Below are 19,373 nucleotides of genomic sequence, written 5' to 3'. Positions count from 1 at the left end.
CTGGCAATGCCAGCGGTGTTTAACCTTTGTGGCAGCCCAGGCCTTTTTAAAAATAAAAATTAAGAGGTGCATGGGTGACGTGGAGAGCGGCATTGCAGCGGCTTGGTGTGGAGTGCTGAAGGTTTGCATTGTATTGGGAATGAAATGGGAGCACCAGGCCTCTGATGTGGCGGCATTAAGGTCTGCAGAGGGAGAAGGGACCTTGGATCACACTTTCCACCTGTCGCAAAGAGGTTTAAGCTTGACTGTTTATGCATAATTCATGAAGAATAAAGTAGTTACTTCTGTCTTAAAGCGCTTTCCATTCTGCGTAATGCTAGTTTCTAATCCTAGAAATGCAGGGCTGGAAGAGACCCGGAGAGGTCGTCTACTCCAGTCCCTGCCCTGAGGCGGGACCACGTATACCTAGACCACCCCTGGCAGGTGTTCGTCAAACCTGTTCTGAAAAATCTCCAATAGTAACAGGGCATTCTCCTCTTTCCTCTGCGGATCTCAAAGCTCTTAAGGGCAATGAATCTCCTAGTAGGCCTGTGAGGTAAGGAGGCAGCAACCGTATATCACAGCAGAGAGTCTGAAGCCCCTAGAGAAGAAGGGACTTTGCCAAAGTGCCAAGAGGCAGAGCTGGGAAAAGAACCTGGGAGTCCTGCCTCTCAGTGTCCTGCTCTGACAGTTAGACTTGGTGTTAGGATCTCTTATTTCTGGTGTCCGCATTGACTTAGATAAGCCTGGCATGTCCAGTATGGTTTTAGAGGGCAAGTGCTGTTTCCTGTATAAACTTTGACAAACAAGCGGTGAGCAAAAAAGAGGGGAGCTGTTTTGACAAGACGCTAACTGCTTTAATTTTATACCCTAGATGATTTATTGTGACCCCTTCGCTGGCAGGTGCTATAGGGCCTCCGTACTTTGCGCTTTGCTATACTTTGGACTTTGCCGTGCATTGCACCCTGGCATTAGAGCACACTGCAGGAAGGGGCACCATGTAAGTGCCTGCCGTTATTGTTTGGAGTTGCCAGATTCTGCAGTCTTCATGTTTCCCATCAGTGTTGCTTGCTCTGATGAGGAAGGAAGAGGGAGGGAGTTACTTTAGTTTGGCCCTTGGACACTTCAAAATAAAATACAACCACATCACAAAAGACTTGACGCTGTGGCATCAAACTGGCAGACTCTGAAGTACCGTGGGGTGGTGATTATTGACTGCCTTTCTGGCACCTGACTGCAAGATGCTGATGAACTGCAGAGCCTTTTGGGAGGTATGTCTGTAACCTCTTATTACATGTGTGTTGTAGTGGTGCTTAAGAGCCCTAGTCACAGGCCAGGATCCTGTTGCGCTAGGCGCTGTACAAACACAGAACAAAACGAGGGTCCTTGCCTTAAAGAGCTTCCAGTCAAAGTCGAGATTTTGCTGGGCCCTTTTCAGAGAGTCTGACAGCCTTGTGTTTCAGCAGTGGGTTATTAGAGTGAGCTTTTCCTTTAATAGCTGGAGTCTAATGAAGAGCCAAGCAGTCCCCCTGGATGTGACTTGGAAGAGCCCTTCTTGCCTTTCCTGCTCCGTGCTGTTGCCCTCCTGTGAATTGGGTCTGGTTACCAGTCAGGTGAGAGGAGCAATGATCTCTATGGGTGTTTTCACTTCCGTGCTGAAAGGCCATCTATTTTGGGGTCCGTATGTTGCATGTGATGAAAGTTAAGAGAACTGTTTTGTGTATAACTTTGGTGGACCAAGAGTTCGGAGGGAGTCAGGCAGGTTAACCCAGTGGTAATGACTGGACCAGTTGATTCTTTCTTTGAGAAACCTGCCACGTGACTTCCCAATATATTGCCAGTGTCTATAAGGAACCCAAATAAACGTGATTCTCAGTGTAACTTTACTTTGCCTGATGTGTGAAAACGCTGGCAGAATAGCTGCTGTTACAGTCTCGCTCCATAATTTAACACCAGGATATTAAAATGTCCTGAACGCTGCCGTTTTCCTGACACGCTTTGGCATGCAAGCATTTTTTTCAAAGACTTGGCCATTGTAGGCTCTTGAAGTGAGTATCGTAATTGGGATCATTAGCATCTGTATCAACTGATAATCTAGTGTGTATCCTGATTATTTTTCTCTTTCTGCATGACTGCTTTATGTTGCCAGGCAGCTAATTTCTGAGTGATTTTAAAGGTGCAGATATTAAAATGAATTGCCTGCCTTCCAACTCTTTCCATTACCTTGCTAAATTTAGACTAGCTAGTGCTGCAGCAGAATTGAGATCTCTGGGGATTTTAATAAGAGTCAAGGCAGATAATATCCAGGCTCCTGGAGCAGTGGAGAAGAAAAGTAGCCTCAAATTAGCTTTTTGCATCTGTCATCACAGTTACTTTATTAAGCTCAGGTCCTACGGAAAGTCAGAGCAACATGCATGCTCATTCACAAAGCTGACAATGCAACCCTCATGATAGCTGTGTCTTGGGGACAGATTGGAATAATGATCCAGCCTGACTTCCCTGTCCTAAATCATGTCCTGTCACAATTGCTCAGCATCCTAGGCTCTCTGTCCACTCACCCTCCTTGCTCTGCTTTCAGGTCTCTGGGGGATGATGACTGGCTGCTCAGCAGGTGAGTTTTGCACTTGGCAGCTTGTTTGATTAGACTTTAGAGCTGTTGAGTTTTGCATCCTTGCCGTGTCTTGCTGCTGTCTGCTGCGTGTCTTTAAGCCAAAGTGGTGGTCGGTACAGTTTAGAGAGGGGAACGGGAGCCTGGACACCTGTCTTCTAGTCTTACCTCTGTTAATGATTTGTAGGGTAACTTTGGGCAAGTCACTTCACCTGTCTCTTCAGTTACGCAATCTGTGCTATGGGTGTAATAAAATGTTCCTCTTTCACAAGGGAGTTTGGAGGCTTAATGACAGGTTTCAGAATAGCAGCCGTGTTAGTCTGTATTCGCAAAAAGAAAAGGAGGACTTGTGGCACCTTAGAGACTAACCAATTTATTTGAGCATGAGCTTTCATGAGCTACAGCTCACTTCAAGGCTTAATGTTTGTACAGAAGCTGTGAGATCCTACCGTGAAAGGTGCTATAGAAGTGCTATGTATCTTGTTATTTGAGCTACTTTGCCTGTATCAAACTGAACTAAAATTTAATTTTAAAGGGTAAAGCTTTCAAAAGGGACTTTGGACCAGATTTCCAAGGTATTTAGGGGTCTAAAGATGCAGCTAGGCACTTAGTGGGCGTGTCAGAAACAGCTCCCCCTGAAATCAATGGGGATTTGGGTGCTTGGACAATCCTACTAGGCACTGATCTGCATCTTTGGGCACCTGGGGCCACAGTTATTAGGGTGTTTAAATCCCTTGTGAAAATGGGACGTGGCATTTTGAAAACTTACCCAAAATGGCCCCGTTTTAATTTTAAATCCGGAAGAAAATGTGGTGGCGTTAGAGTGGGTTACAGCTCCAGATCTGTACCAGGCCCTTCCCAACCCCAGCTAACGGCAGGCTGAAAGAGCCCCGGCTCTGAGTGAGACCAGGCAACCAAGCCCAGGGTGAGACTCAGGGCAGCAGGGAAATGAACGGCTAAGAGGAGAAGGAACGGAAAGGATGTGTCCCAGGAGAAGCAGAGGTAGCACCCACGCAGCGTCCTCTTTGACCTCATGACTTGGCTTCTGAGGAGGTGTCTCCCATCGACCCCCTGGCTGTTCCTTTTGAAATGTCTCGTTGGCTGCATTTGTCCCTGGAAACGAAGCAATGGCCAAACCCAGTGTTCAGTTGGAGAAAATAGATCAAGAGCGAACTCGCCGGCGGCATATGTTCCACAGTCTGTACAGCAGTGAATTAGGCCTTGTCTGTTACCTAGCAGCCCCAGCTGCGGGTCAGGACCCTGGGGTGCTAGGTGCTGTACAAACACAGGGTGAAAAGACTATTTCTGCCCCAAAGGGCTCACGGTATTGTGTACACAGGGAATTTTTTTTTAGCAGTTATACAAGGGGAGGGAGGGATAGCTCAGTGGTTTGAGCACTGGCCTGCTAAACCCAGGGTTGTGAGTTCAATCCTTGAGGGGGCCATTTAGGGATTTGGGGCAAAAATTGGGAATTGGTCCTGCTTTGAGCAGGGGGTTGGACTAGATGACCTCCTGAGGTCCCTTCCAACCCTGATATTCTATGATTCTAAGTATAAACACCCCTATGGACATTCTTATACTGGAATAAGTGTGTCCACAAGGGAGGCGTGGGTGGGAGATCATACCTGGATAACAAATCTAACATTCCCATGTAGCCAAAGTCTTCGAAGCTCGTTGTTTTCAGGCAGCTCCTCAAGCGTATTGCTGCTCCGAGAGAGTTCCTGATTTGTGCAGTGTGGCGGGTAGCGCTCCGAACCCTACAGATGCTGAAGCCCCCGGCTGGGGTCTTGATGGGCGAAGCTGGTTTTAAAGCACTAAAACTTGGAGATGGGGAGCCAGCTTGGGTCACAGCAGCCTGTGGTGCAGTGGCTGTTGCGGGGAATGATAATAATACTTTCCTCTTTTCAGGCACCTTTCATTGAAGGATTTAAAAAGGGCTTTTGCAGCATTAATGTACTAATCCTCCTAGCCCCACTGTAAAAGGTGAGCGTTATCCCTGTTTTAGAGGTGGATAATCTGAGATACAGAGAGGGGAAGTGGCTTGCCCAAGGTCACGCAGTGAGGCTGTGGATAGAACCCAGGTGTCCAGCTTCTCCCTGACAGGCTGATGCCCTGCGCTGAGCCGAAGCATTGCCAGCCTGAAGGAGGTGGCTGCTACTAGAAAAGTTACAACCAAAGGTGCCAAAGGGGGCTCTGATTCCAGGAGCCCTGTTTGAGGTGCCTAATTTTTTCAGAATTGCTGAGCACCCAAAGTTCCCGCTGCCATCAATTGGAGTTGGGGGTGCTCAGCACCTCTGAGAGCCAGCCTTGGGGTATCAAAGTTGGGAACCCCAAACTAGAGGCTGTGGTTGGAACTTTGATTTGAGGGAACTTCGTGTTCGGTACGTGTAATGAAAGCTCAGGTATGGGAGCAAACAGTGCAATCTGTAGCAAATTCCTAATTGCAATTTCCTGCTGTGGTTGGGGGGGAATTACATCAATTACGTACAGTCGCCATGAAGTGTTGTGCTGGAAACATGATTAATCTGCCCTGGGTAGGTCGCAGTTTAATAGAGACATGCATAGATTTCATTTTCTGCCATAGAGCAGGGGGTGGAATAGACACTTGCCTTCCACCCAGTGTGGCATTTAAAGGGACAATGGCATGTAGGTTGGATTAGAATTTAGAGTTAAGTGATTATAAAATCTAAGATAAATACAAGTGTCTGCATGAACTTTTAAAGTTCCAAGTGAGAAGTTGTTGCTGTTTGGCTGTAACCGTTCTCTGGCAATTTCAGCCCAAACATTGTCACCCTAGTGAAATGAACTATTAAAAGCCCTGCTTTAAAGTGGCCCGAAAAAAAGCATTTCTGAGGGGATGGGGTGCTATCAGAATCTGGGAGCAGCAGCTTTGGTAATCAGTGCTTAAAGTGTGTTCCTTGGTGACTTCTCTCAATTTTGAATTATGTTTCTCTGCGTGGGTCTGTGGCCCGCTCCTCTCACACACTTTAAGCACTAATTAAAAGAGAGGAATTATTTATTTCTGCAGTGTTGTCATGTGCGCAGTGCTTATCCGACACACACAACGTGATAAAATGGGGCCCTGTCCTCGGCTAGTCCTTAGGCACCATCGTGATAAACACGATGGCTATTAATAATGACTCATCTAGGTTCATTGTCTAAGCCGAGGGAGGTGCAGAAAACAAAACTTGTCCAGTTTCAATGCGCTAAGGTTATGTTGGTAAGGAACCCTTTTTTTAAAAAAAACAAGATTTTCCTCTGAGGGTGATTTTAACAAAAAAAGAAAAAAGTCTAGCTGCCGGTAATCTACAGTGTGTGTAGTCATCAGAACCTCACTGTAGCCTTCTGGCTCGCAGGACTGATGGGTTTTCTGTGTTTATCCCCAGCCTGGGAATCAGGACGTCGAGATGCAATTCCCAGCTCTGCCCTTTAGGAAAGACGCAGACAAATTGGAGAGAGTCCAGAGGAGAGCAACACAAATTGTCAAAGGTTGAGAAAACCTGGCCTATGAGGAAAGGCTAAAATTTTGAGAAAGAAGACTGACGTGATAAGTCCTCACATATGTTAAGGGCTGTTATAAAGAGGACGGGGATCAATTGTTCTCAGTGTCCACTGAAGGTGGGACAAGACATGATGGGCTTCATCTGCAGCAAGGGAGATTTAGGTTAGCCATTAGGAAAAACTTGCTAACTCTAAGGGGAGTTAAGTACTCGAATAGGCTTCCGAGGGAGGTTGTGTGATCCCCATTGTTGGAGGTTTTTAGGAGCAGGTTGGAGAAACACCTGTCAGGACTTGTCTAGGTTTACTTGGTCCAGCCTCAGCAAAGGGGGCTAGACTGGATAAACTCTCGAGGCCCTTCCAGCCGGACATTTCTGTGATTCTATGGGCAAATCACTTCCCCTCTCTTTGCTCGTTTCCTCATCTGCATAAGTGGGAACATGCTACTGACTCATCTTAGGGGGGAGTTGAACTTGTTAATGTTTGTAATGTGCTCAGATGCTGCAGTGAATGGGGTGGAGGAGTCTATAAATTCCTAGATAGAACTTGAGGTTTCCCAATCGTTAGCGCCTGGTTCAGTAACATCAAAAACACAGAGAGAGAGACAGCCCCCCCGAGCAGTGGGAGACAGGCACCTCACCATGCTCCTGAAGAACTTGTCTGTGGGGTTTTGTGGCGGTAGATCTATTGTGACATAAGAAGGTGTAAATGAAAGTAACCCCCTCTGTAACACAGGAGAAGCAGGAGACGACCAGGTGGTCTCTCGGGATAGTGCCTCATTGGCAGGATGGCACCTCCTAGGCCCTGCGTCAGGACACCACTGCAGTATGTCTGGGGCAGAAGTCCCGGTGAGGGACTTGAATGCAGAACCTCCCCCAAATTAGAGCCCTCCCGACTGAGTTATATACTGATGTGTCTCAGGTAGCTCTCCCCTTGAATGTTGGCTAAGGAGGGTTTCTTCCTCTATCTGGAGGAAAGAAACCATGTCAGATGCCTTTCAATGTGATGTTGGGGTTGCTATTTACCATAAAAAGAAAAGGAGTACTTGTGGCACCTTAGAGACTAACAAATTTTTATGTCTATCTGTTTGCATTTGGAAAGGAAGATGATGTCTGTCTGTATCTATATGAGTTTTTTCATGAAGTTGATAGATTTCCACTCCATACCGCTAAATTCAGTGCCTTGCACAATGGCAGGTTTCAGAGTAGCAGCCGTGTTAGTCTGGGTATTCGCAAAAAGGAGATTAAGGTGCCACAAGTACTCCTTTTCTTTTTGCGACTACAGGCTAACACGGCTGCTGCTCTGAAACCCATTTACCATACGTAACTCGGCATTCTCCTTGGAAACCTCCCATCTGTGAACTGACTTATCTAACTGTGCCTGAGAGAGGTGGGGGGAAGGAATCTCTTAAAACAATCCCCTGCGCCTTCTCCTGTTCTTTAAGCCCTAGTGAACCTGATTAAAAGACAACCTGACCTACTTCTGGCTTTTGAGTTTGTAAGCAAAGGTGAGGATTTCTCCTGCTGAACCTTGTTTGCATATTCCTGAGTGTGGGTAGCCACCGCAGAAGGATTGATCAGATTTCCAAGACAGTTACAGTGTCAGAGTGCTGGGATTCCCTTGCATACATCTTGTCAATAGGGCACGTGCTGATGTGTTATTCTGTAGAAAGCCCCATTTCATTATGTATTGGGAGCGCATACTGGGTTTGTGCACTGCAGACTGAGTCACTGCCAACTCCCATTCAATTTCTCTCAGATGATTATTGAGTGTGGCAGATGCAGCCTACTCATTAGACCAGCCCTCTTATATAGTTTGTAATGAAGTTTTAAAATGTTTCTATTGCTTTGACATCGTTTTCTTTGAAAGCCTTATTTCTTTTGAGCTAAGTTTAGACACAGAGCCCCTTTATTATGGGAGATGTCTCCTTGTGACTTGGAAACTTACCTGGTTTGAAAGACTTCATGCTTCTGATCCTGCTTGGAAGTGTGGCTTGTCTTTATTCCCCCCCCACCCCAAAACAAATTGGGTGAGTGCATCAAACCTGGCAACATCCAGAATGATTTGGTATTGCGGGACAAACTCGGTGACCCATGTAAGGCTACGTCTACACAGCAAAAGCTGCACAGAATTGCGTCCACGCTATCGTGGTAAAAATTCACGCCCCTCACTGTTCTAGTTAAACTAGGTAAAAAGATATTTGCAGGCTGCCTTTAAAGTGCTTTGAGGCTCTTGTTTGGAAGTGGCTGTAAGATCCTCCTTCCTATTTGACATGTCATAAAATGAATGATTTAGACATAATGGCTGGGGGGATTGCAATGTAAACTTCGGTCAGAATCTTTAAGGCTTGTCCTGCAGGCAACTAGAGGCATTTCCCCACTTTTGCAGCCCAATGTAATTAGTTGTCTGGGGTTGCAGACAGGTGGATTTGTAAAATAACCCCTCCCCTGAAACCAACGCTGGTTCCTGCCTTATCTGTAGGTCTGTCTAGTGATGGTGCTAAAAGAGGTAGGTGAGCTGGAATGTTATTGGAAGTGATCAAACAGAAACAGGATTTGTATCCATTCCAGGGGCATCTGGTGGTTTATTGTAAGGGTGCTGAGCTGCTTGGATTGCTAGAATGGCTGAGTATTCCCAGGCCTAGTGAATAGGGCTGCCTTGTGCTGCTGAACGAAGCCGTCTTATTTAAACGGTAAAGCAAGTGAGGGGAACTAAACATTCTTAGTTTAGTTCAGGTTTCCTGGCTTTGCAGCCATCTCCTCTTCAGGGCAGGGGTATTGGCTTCCTCCTGGGCTTGTCTGCAAAATGCCTAGCCCATCGGCAGTGCTAGAGACATAATCCATATTTCATTACTTTATATATAGCATGTCTCCAGGGCTCCGAGCAAGCCAAGCGTCTCCCCCTGGCACAGCTCTGCCTGTGAAATCTATCATTGTTCCCGCTTAACATTTTTCTTTTTTTAATGACTTGCCAAAAAAAGCCCCAACTTTTTAATGTAAAATAGGAGGCTATTTTAAAATTACAGTAGCACAAAAAAAGGACCCGTCCCCCAAACCACAAAACTTGAACTCCTCTCCCCACAATGTGGGCCACTGGTGATTTTTGTTGTATTTAAATTGTCAGTTGTCCCTCTCAGTGCAATCTAAGGTTAAGCTCAGTTAGGTCAGGCCATCCTGTAGTGCCTTCCAAGATGCTTTGGCAATGCAGGAGCGGTGGGAGTTCTACCTGTACGGCTGCCGTTGTCTCCTGCTTTTGGGTACAGAAGAGTAGTCTCTCCATTCTCATACAGTGGGTCCCTGCTTCTTCCTGCATTGTTGAAAAGAGGGGTGGTCCCAGTATCAAGGTTTCTAGACTCACAGCTAAACGTTAAACAATTGCCTTCAGATGAAATATACACAGCTGTATTGTGTCGCATGCTGCAGGATATTCATGCCTAAGAGATAGGTCTCAATCTGTGGCTTGAACTGCTGGAAGGACTAGGTGGAGCAGATGCAGTGTGTCTCAGGAGTGTCTAGATTTGCCAGTTTGATACTTAAAAGCAGACTTGAGTCAGTGTACAATAATACACAAGAAAACAGTGAAAAATCCAAGGGCTCCCAAATGGGAGGGTGCAAAAGACAAAACCCTAAGAGCAAAAATGTTTTTTTAAAAACTAAATCAGAAGCCGGAAGCCTGCCAAACAATCAGTGGGATGATCAAGGTGCTAAAGGAGCACTCAAGGAAGACAAGGCTGTTGCGGAGAAGCTAAATTAATTCATTTGATCAGTCTTCACTGCAGAGGATGTGAGGGAGATTCCCACACCTGAGTCATTCCTTTTAGGTGACAAATCTGAGGAACTGTCCCAGATTGAGGTGTCAGTAGAGGAGGTTTTGGAACAAATTGAGAAATTAAACATTATTAAGTCACCAGGACCAGATGATATTCACTCAAGAATTCTTCAGGAACTCAAATATGAAATTGCAGAGCTACTCACTGTGCTATATGACTTTTTGTTTAAATGAGCCTGTATCAGCTGACTGTAGGATAGTTAAAGTAATGCTGATTTTTTTAAAAAGGCTCCAAAGGTGATTGTGGCAATTACAGGCAGATAAGACTATCTTCAGTACCAGGCAAATTGGTTGAAACTACAGTAAAGAACAGAATTATCTGACACGCAGATGAACGTGATATGTTGAGGAAAAGCCAATATGGCTTTTGTAAAGGGAACTCATGCCTCACCAACCTATTAGAATTCTTTGAGGGTGTCAAAGAACATGTGGAAAAGAGGGATTCAATCGATATAGAGTACTTGGACTTTCAGAAAGCCTTTGAGAAGGTCCCTCCCTGGAGGCTCTTAAGCAAAGTAAGGAATCATGGATAAGAGGGAAGGTCCTCACATGGATCAGTAACTGGTTAAAAGACAGGAAACAAAGAGTAAGAATAAATGGTCAGTTTTCACACTGGAGAGAGGTAAGATCCTCCAAGGATCTGTACTGGGACACGTGCTGTTCAACATATTTACAAATGATCTGGGAAAAGGTGTAAACAGTGAGGTGGCAAAGTTGCAGACAATACACAGTTACTCAAGGTAATTAAGTCCAAAGCTGGCTGCAAAAAGTTACAAAGGGATTTCTCAAAACTGGGTGACTGGGCAAAAAACAGCAGATTCAATTCAGTGTTGATATATGCAAAGTAATGGACATTTGGAAAATATTATCCCAACTACACATACAAAATGATGGGGTCTGAATTAGTTGTTACCACTCAGGAAAGAGATCTTGGAGTAATTGTGGATCGTTCTCTGAAAACAGGCTCAGTGTGTAGTGGGCAGTCTAAAAAGCTAACAATGTTAGGAACCATTAGGAAAGGGATAGATAATAAGACAGAAAATATTATAATGCTACTATATAAATCCATGGTATGCCTTTATCTTGAATACTGTGTGCTTTTCTGGTCGCCTCATCTCAAATAAGATCTATTAGAATTGGAAAAAGTACAGAGAAGGGCAAAAAACTAATTAGGGGTATATAACAACTTTCATATGAGAAGAGATTAAATAGACATGGATTTCAGAGTAGCAGCCGTGTTAGTCTGTATTTGCAAAAAGAAAAGGAGGACTTGTGGCACCTTTAGAGACTAACAGATTTATTTGAGCATAAACGTGGATTTAGACATGGATTGTTCAACTTGGAAAAGAGACGACTAAGGGGGGATACGACTGAGGTCTATAAAATCAGGAATGGTTTGGAGAAAGTGAATAAGGAAGTGTTATTTACTCCTTCACATGACACAAGAACCAGGGATCAGCCAATGAAATTAACAGGCGGCAGGTTTAAAACAAACAAAAGCAAGTACTTCTTCCCAGAACGCACAGTCAACTTGTGGAACTTGTTGCCAGGTGACGACATGAAGGCCAAAAGTAGAGCTGGGTTCAATAAAGAATATAAGTTCATGGAGAACAGGTCCATCAATGGCTATTAGCCAGGATGGTCAGGCATGCAAGCCCATGCTCTGGGTGTCCCTAAACCTCTGGCTGCCAGAAGCTGGGAATAAGTGACAGGGGAGGAATCACTTGATAATTGCCCTGTTCTTTTCATTCTCTCTGGGGCACCTGGCACTGGCCACTGTCGGAAGACCGGATACTGGGCTAGATGGATCATTGGTCTGACTCAGTATGGCCATTCTTACGATTTCTCTCTTAATTGTAGTCTCCAACAGTCTCATGTTCTTTGCAAAGGAGACTCAAGGTGGTTTCCCTCATAGTATTCTCAGCTGTAAGCTGGCTGTCTGGCAACATTATAATGCTCAAACTCTTTACCAGGGCCACGACCCATTTCTCCTACCACCTCTGTCACCGGTGACCCTTGATCTTTACGTTTGACAGAAGGCTGCCCCGTTGTGGCCTTGATGTAGTGAATCTGGATGGAAAATGGGAGAGGGACGGGAGAAGCGAAAGCTCAAACCAAAAAGTACCATCAGCCTCTTCTTGGCCTCGATTAAAGCCTGGCTATTTCTAGAAGTTTGCAAATCAATTTGAAACAGGCTCAGCTAGAGAAACGGGTCAGTTACAGTGGTGGGAAACTCTTGCTCTTGCTGCTTCCCCATGGATAATGTGCCCTCGCTCTGCTTCTGTCCCTTAATGATGCCACTCCAGCCTCTGGCTAAATGAACCCAGCTTTTTTTTTTCCACCTCCTCTGACTCATCTGAGCGTAGGATTTTCCTGAAGAGATGGGTGCATGAATAGAACACGGGCTTCATGTGTAAGAACCACTTAGGTGCTCAGATACCAAGGGTGAAGGTGGTGGTATTTGGTTTGTATTATAGTGCACTTGGAGGCACCAACCAGGAGCGAGGTCCCATTGTGCCAGGCATTACACAAACACCTGAGATGGTCCCTGCTCCAAAGAGCTTACAGCATTATTTGGCAAGACAGAGAAAGGCTGAAGGAAAAGAAGGGATCTCCAACTAATCTATGTCCCCCATCGCTGTAACACCTCACAACCTTTAATGCATTTATCCTCACAACACCCTAATTAGAGCAATGCTGTTATCCCGGTTTACAGATGGGGATCTGAGGCACAGAGAGGGTAAGTGACGATCCAGGAATTGAACCCAGGCTCCCAGACTGCGGTAACCACCACACCGCCCTTTCTGAACAGAGCAGAGAATTATCCCAGTCCATTAGCAGCTCTCGCTTTGTGACCTATCTTTTAGAAATGCCGAGCAACCCCAGCTCCAGTCAGTCAGTGGGAGAAAAGGGTGCTCAGGGTCTTTGAAAGCAGGACGTTTATTATCATTTCCCCTCCCTCCCCCAACTTGACAGATAACCTTTTCCTCCTATAAAACAATTCATGAGTTGCAGAGCAATTTTCATCCTCCCAGAGTTAGTGGTGAGCACCCTTTGCCCCGTAGAGAAAGTCTGCCCATCTTTTTAGTTTAACGTTTTGTGTCTCCGGTCTCTGTCAAAACTCCAACAGCTAAAGGCCTCAAATCTGGCCATACCCATGGGCTGAGCCAAGCAGAGAAAATGTTGACTCCAAGGGAGGATGCTTGTGAACACATGTGAACCCCTGTGGCCACAATCAAGTCTGAAGTCGGTTTAGCATAGTCATTGAACTCTCTCCAAGTCAGTGCCATTATGACATGGATGCAGTTGAGCTGCCCTGTGAAACACTCAGCTCCTTTCCAAACCAAAGTCTGTGTGGGGCTTGGTGGATGCCAGCTGTGTTCTTAGCTGCCAACTCTTGCGGTAGCTGGTGATATTCTCAAAGCCCCTGCTCCTGAAGTCAGGTGGTGATGGGAGAATTTCACCTTTCTTTAAGGGGGAAAAAACGTGTCTAGCCCTTGGTGGCTGCAGAGAAAAGCTTGAAAATAAAGTCTCCAGAACCAGAAGGCAAATAAATAGAACCAAAATCTTTCTTCTTCTTCTATTTTAATCTCCATGATTTTTTAGGTGAGCTTATGATTTTTGAACACTCAGGGGTGGCGACTGTGTAGGGGGTGCAGTGGGGCCTGGACATCAGCATGTTTGCAGCGGCTTTGGCAGCCAGCTGGCTGGGGATGCTGGAAAGATTTTCTGTTTTGTTGTGCACCAAAGGGTAGTTCTCTTGTGCAGAAGTACTTTGGCCAGGCGGGGAAAGGTGCCCCTCTCTTGCCTCACCTTGTAAAATCATGCTGCCATTTGAGTTGCAGGTTAAGTGCTGTTCTTCCACCTAATAAATTTGTTTTACAGCTTTGCTGAGGTTCCGTGGGAGGAGTGGTCCGGTTAATTGCATGTTACTGGTACTGGCAAATTTAACTGTTTAAATAAAACTATGGGGGGTGGGGCTGTGTCACACTTTTAAATTAAAGTGAGTTGCTATTTTTCCTGTTTAAAACTAAAACTTGCTACTGTTATAAACCAGTATCCCATGTCACTTTCTTCACTGGTAGACCTACTAGCTCCTCCCACTTAAAGCCTCTTGAGACCTGCACTGGATGTGTGGCTGGTGGGGAACTCGTTAGAAGTAAGGCACAGTTTTGTTTTGTTTTTTTCTTCGCACAACGCACAGTCAACCTGTGGAACTCTTTGCCTGAGGACATTGTGAAGGCCAAGACTATAACAGGGTTCAAAAAAGAACTAGATAGGTTCATGCCGAGCAACACCAGTTCCAGTCAGTCAGTGGGAGAAAAGGGTGCACTTAAAGTCTGTAAATCCAGACTGGGTTTTCTAAAAGATCTGCTCTTGCTCAAACAGTAGTTACGGGCTTGGTGCACAGATTAGTCTTGGTTGAGGTCCTCTGGCCTGTGTGAGGCCGGAGGTCAGATTAGATGATGATAATGGTCCCTTCTAACCTTAAAATTGATGGATCGGTTGACACAGATCTGCCCCAGAGGCATTTAAAAACATTTAGCTTTTGTCTAGAGCAGGATGAGTTATAGTTTGTCTGCTCGTGTCAAGTCTTTTGTTTTAATGGAAGTGGTAGGACTGTCACGTGGGTTCTTTGGTTATGGGACTCAATCCAGGCATGAGGATAAAGTTTATCAGCCAGAGAATAATAATGGCTTGTTCTTCTCTAGCCCCTTTTGTCTGAACATCTCAGAGCCTTTTACAAAGATGAATGGTGGCGTCCATGTTTTAAAGACTGGGAAACTGAGGCACAGAGCAATGAAATTACTTGGCCAAAAGTCACATACAAGTCAGTGGAACAGAACCCAGAAATCTTGATGCTCTGGTTCCCTTTTCTCATGACTATCCCACACTCCTCTTCCATGGCTTAGAATAGAACCCAGGAGTCCTGGGTTTCAGCCTCCTGCTTTGCGTGATTAGATCGCAGAGTCAAGGTTGAAGGACAGACTACACTGACACACTCACTCCTCATTGAGCTGGGAGTTGCTGAATATTGTTTGTAAATAATATCTGTTGTGGTTATAATATATTAATATGGGGCAGAAGCAACCAATATTTTAACATTTGTGAGACTGACTCGTTTGAATTTCATGGAGATTGATGGAGAAGTGTCATGAAATTTAGCTGAGAAGAGGCCTTAAGATTTTGGCTAAACGTCAGGAATACAAACTTAGTTGGCACGAATGACTGGAACTTGAGTGGCTAATTACTCACTTTTATGGCCTTTTCCATTTTCCTGGTGTGGTTCACATTGAGAAGTCATTAATCCTGTTCTTTCTGACCACACAGCCTATTACTCTGGCAAGAACTCCTTGTCCCAAATGCGGCTTATCCCATTAGGGGACAGAAGTAATCCCCTCCTCCTTAGCCAGAAGGGTGAAGGATGTGGTAAACCTGTTCAGAACACAGAAACCAACCAGTACAATGAATGGGTCCACAGTGTTCTCTGCTGAGCGCAGGCAGGCATTTAGAGCACATGCTTTGTGCAATATTTATTATTTCACCTGGGAGCCCTAGTTTTACTGCGTTTTCTGTTGGGCCCGGTCTGCACTTGAAACTTATATTGGCATAGCTATGTCTAGATAATACCGTGGTCTAGAAAGTACGTAATCCTGCCTTGAGTGCAAGGGATTGGATTAGAAGACCTCTCGAAGTCTCTTCCTGTCTTATGATTCTATGATACCCGTGATGATACCTGTGATGTCCGTCAGGGATGTGAAAAAACACAGCCCTAGTGACCTAGCTATGCCAGCAAACCCCCCAGTATGGAAGCAGCTACGCCGACAGACAAGCGCTTATGTCGGCATAGCTAGCGTTGTTTAAGGAGGCGGTGTTCCTATCCCAGCAGAAAAATTCCCCCTGGCAGTGTGAGCTGCATCTGCCCTAGCGGGTTATGCCGGCATAGGCTCTGTAGCGTGGACCTAGCCTTAATGACGCCAGGCTCTTCGCTGAGACCTTGACCTCTGGCAATGCAGGTTCACCGCACCATGTTCTTGGGGCATTGTGTGACTCTTACCAGAGCATACCGGTTGGGCTACCTCTCCCAGTGAGGGGTTGTGTCTCTGGTTCACTTCTGTGGGGGGCCTGGGTGGGGGTTATTGCACTTGGCTGAATGGCTTTTTAACCCATCTTTGCATTTGAACTGCTCCCCAGCCTGGCTTAATCCTCCTAGGTCATTGTGGCTCATGTAATGCCAAAGCCTGCTGTTGAGGTAGGTCCATCATCCTTTCTGCAGCCCTATAGAGAGGCAATCTGTCTCCTCCGCTCTGCTCTCCTACAGGACTGCAAGCATTTGTGGGTCTGTAGCCAGAGATAGTCCAAAGGCAGGATGTGATTCGACAGTCGTCACCCTTCACTGACGGTGAGCCTGATCGTTAGGCTTCCTCGAATGTCTTTGCTAATTATTTGAATATAAATAATGAAGACTCTCCAATGAAGGCTCCATGGCATTCAAAGCTGACACATACTATCTTGGTACCTAGCAGAGGTCACCCAAGTTTGGGACCTTTAGTATTCTGCTCTGAATTGGTCCTACTCAGTACAAGCTCCCAATGTTCCAATCAGGCTGAGGATGGAATCCCCAGAAAGGAGACTTGGGCTTGTTTACATAAGGAAATTGACCGGAATGCCTATTCTGCAATGGGGATTCCAAAGTGGATTAAGCTAAACTGTAAAATAGGCACTCTTATTCCAGATTGAGTGTCCACACAGGGTGTTATTGCAGAATAATTTTTGTGCTTTAAATTCCCAATCTACTTTATTCCAGAATAATTTTCCCATGTAGACAAGCTCTTATTCCATGTGTTGGGGCATGCCTAAAGTTAAAAAGCTAGTGGAATGGCATGGTAAAACTTATACCTGTAGTAATGCAATCCACATCAACCCCAGGAAGCCCAAGGTCTGTTTTCTACAGTTATTATCTGTTGTAATTTTAGATATTTATTCAGCACGTTTTGTGCACCTAGCGTCTCTGCTTAAAAAACACAGAATGATCTTACTAGGAAGACTTCCGGAATGACTGACATGGGGATAAAGGGTAGATATGATGGTGATAGAGATTCAAGATTAAAAGGTTGCTGTCTATAAATCAAAGAGGAGAGGCTGCTGGCAATCAGATTTCATAGACTCATAGAGGATTAGGGTTAGAAGAGACCTCAGGAGATCATCTAGTCCAGCCCCCTGCTCAAAGCAGACCTACACCAATTAAATCATCCCAGCCAGGGCTTTGTCAAGCTGGGCCTTAAAAACCTCTAAGGATGGAGATTCCACCACCTCCCTATGTAACCCATTCCAGTGCTTCACCCCCCTCCTAGTGGAATAATGTTTCCTAATATCCAACCTAGACCTCCCCCATTGCAACTTGAATCATAGACTATCAGGGTTGGAAGGGACCTCAGGAGGTCATCTAGTCCAACCCCCTGCTCAAAGCAGGACCAATCCCCAATTTTTGCCCCATATCCCTATATGGCCCCCTCAAGGATTGAACTCACAACCCTGGGTTTAGCAGGCCAAAGCTCAAACCACTGAGCTATCCCTCCCCCTCATTGCTCCTTGTTCTGTCATCTGCCACCACTGAGAACAGCTGAGCTCCAGCCTCTTTGGAACCCCCCTTCAGGTAGGTGAAGGCTGCTATCAAATCCCCCCTCACTCTTCTCTTCTGCAGACTAAATAAGTCCAGTTCCCTCAGATTTGGCTCCCTTCATTGAGTATCTGAAAGAGAATTACTCAAATTGGGGATGGAGATCCACCTGGCTTTTTAACAGTTGAGAATCCATTAGAGGATGAATCTATAAGCAAATATCCTTGTTCATAACTGTAAATGCCTACTGTGTGCTTTCAATAGATATTTACAGTACAGCTTGGTCTCTGTTACGTTTGGAAAATTTGGGGGCTGTTCTCATTAATGTTCCATTCTTTAAAATTCCAGTAAATAGTTTAAATAACAAACAAACAAAAACCACACCCCAGTTCACTGGACTCAGGTTATTTCCATGATCTTTGCCTACAGTAAAGTAATGTTACTTGCAATTCTGAAATAGCAGCCGGCAGCAAAGCAGTATCAGCATCACTATAGATAATTCACATTCACTCTGTGCCTGGCTTTTATATCTTCTTTACGCTGCGGTGTCAGATAGCAGCCCAGTGCTTGCCATGGGTAGCCCCTAGTCGTAGGAGATGTAAACAATACCATGAAAATCTCTAGTCTGGTTGAGGCCAGGCAGGGAAAGACCTAAAATTAGATGCTCAGCAGCTGTGTTTTGGTTTGCAGGCGGATGAGCATGCATCCCAACGTCCCTTTTGCTCAGCCTCGCTGCTCTGGCACTGAAATATACAAACCACTTTGCTCTCCGAAGCATTGGGTGAGCAGGATTCCTGGCTCTCTTGCTGCTCTGCTCCCCTCACAGGAACAGAAGGCAGGGGCAGTCTGGCAAGCAGGAGACAGCGGTGGGTGTTTTGTTACAGACTAACTTTTCAAGAACAAGTAGATTTTCCTAAGATCATGAGGGCATTTCAAAATGAAATATTGATCGAATCGCGGGCCTCTCAATTGTAATACTGGGTCCATTTATTTTTGTATGTATTTTTTCTTTATTTAAAGTCTTCCATATATTAGCAGTTCACATGTCAGGTTAAAAATGTGATTATTTTTCATTAAAACTGCATTAAGGGTTGAGCAAGATAGCCGAGGGGACTCCATTGTGAAGGAGAGAGGCAATAGGCCGGGTTGCAATGGAGAGTTCCCAGAATATTGAATTCCTGAGAAGTGGACTTTTTTCACTTCCACGGAGAGGCCTTTGAAGTTGCCTTCCCTAGTAATTTTTTATTTTTTGTACTAAACCATGGGCTATTTGGGAAAACGAAATGTTTACTGACCGTCTCTTTCCCTCCATCACACAAATGGACGTGTTAGTTATTGGGTCACTTTTGCATAACAGCCACATGTGCGAGCATGGGGCTAGCTAAAAAGGTCACAAGAAAGGAGGTTTTGCTTTCAGGAGTGTTCCTTCCCCCGCCCCCCCCCCCCGCCCCCCGGATATACTTGCCTGGACAATACAGTTCTTCTTCTGAAAAAGATAGGACAAATGTTGATGCCTTTTTAAGTATCAACCCACAGTCCTGGTCCAGGACTCTGGTTCTTAGATGCTACCACAATCCAAATCGTGGTTGTATTGTTGAGTTCCTAATAAATCAATAAGCCGAGTTTTGGGTGGCTTGGTTGCAGTGTCTCGTCGATGCAGATCCATTTTCTGTACAGCTTTTCCCTCTTCCCCGTTCCCCTGACTTCAGTGTATGTTCTATTTTTAAACCCTGCTGCGCTCTGTATTGCGGCATTTCTCTTCCTGAATTATTTATCATTGTTTGGAGCTGAATGGAGCAGTACGTTCTTTCCACTGCTCCTTGGTGCCCACGTGTCTGT

The 19,373-nt window shown here is 45.3% G+C and overlaps 1 protein-coding gene across 7 annotated transcripts in view; it reads left to right on the top strand.

Moving 5' to 3' along the window:
• Positions 1 to 19,373, top strand: part of R3HDM2 (R3H domain containing 2) — a 218,916-nt gene that overhangs the window by 125,018 nt on the left and 74,525 nt on the right. The window contains exons 2-3 of one of the 7 annotated variants that reach the window (XM_073319345.2): positions 1,478 to 1,592; positions 2,558 to 2,590. The exons of 4 other annotated variants lie outside the window; for them this stretch is intronic. The gene's annotated coding sequence lies outside the window, so the exon portion shown is untranslated. The remainder of the gene's footprint in view (positions 1 to 1,477; positions 1,593 to 2,557; positions 2,591 to 19,373) is intronic. 2 more of the 7 variants (XM_073319354.2, XM_073319347.2) reach the window with 2 other exon arrangements.

This window comes from Lepidochelys kempii, chromosome 20 (genome assembly GCF_965140285.1).
Source record: "Lepidochelys kempii isolate rLepKem1 chromosome 20, rLepKem1.hap1, whole genome shotgun sequence".
In the NCBI taxonomy this organism is placed as follows: Eukaryota; Metazoa; Chordata; order Testudines; family Cheloniidae; genus Lepidochelys; species Lepidochelys kempii.
The sequence above is the reverse complement of the archived record's forward strand: the minus strand, read 5'-3'. Positions and strand labels throughout refer to the sequence as shown.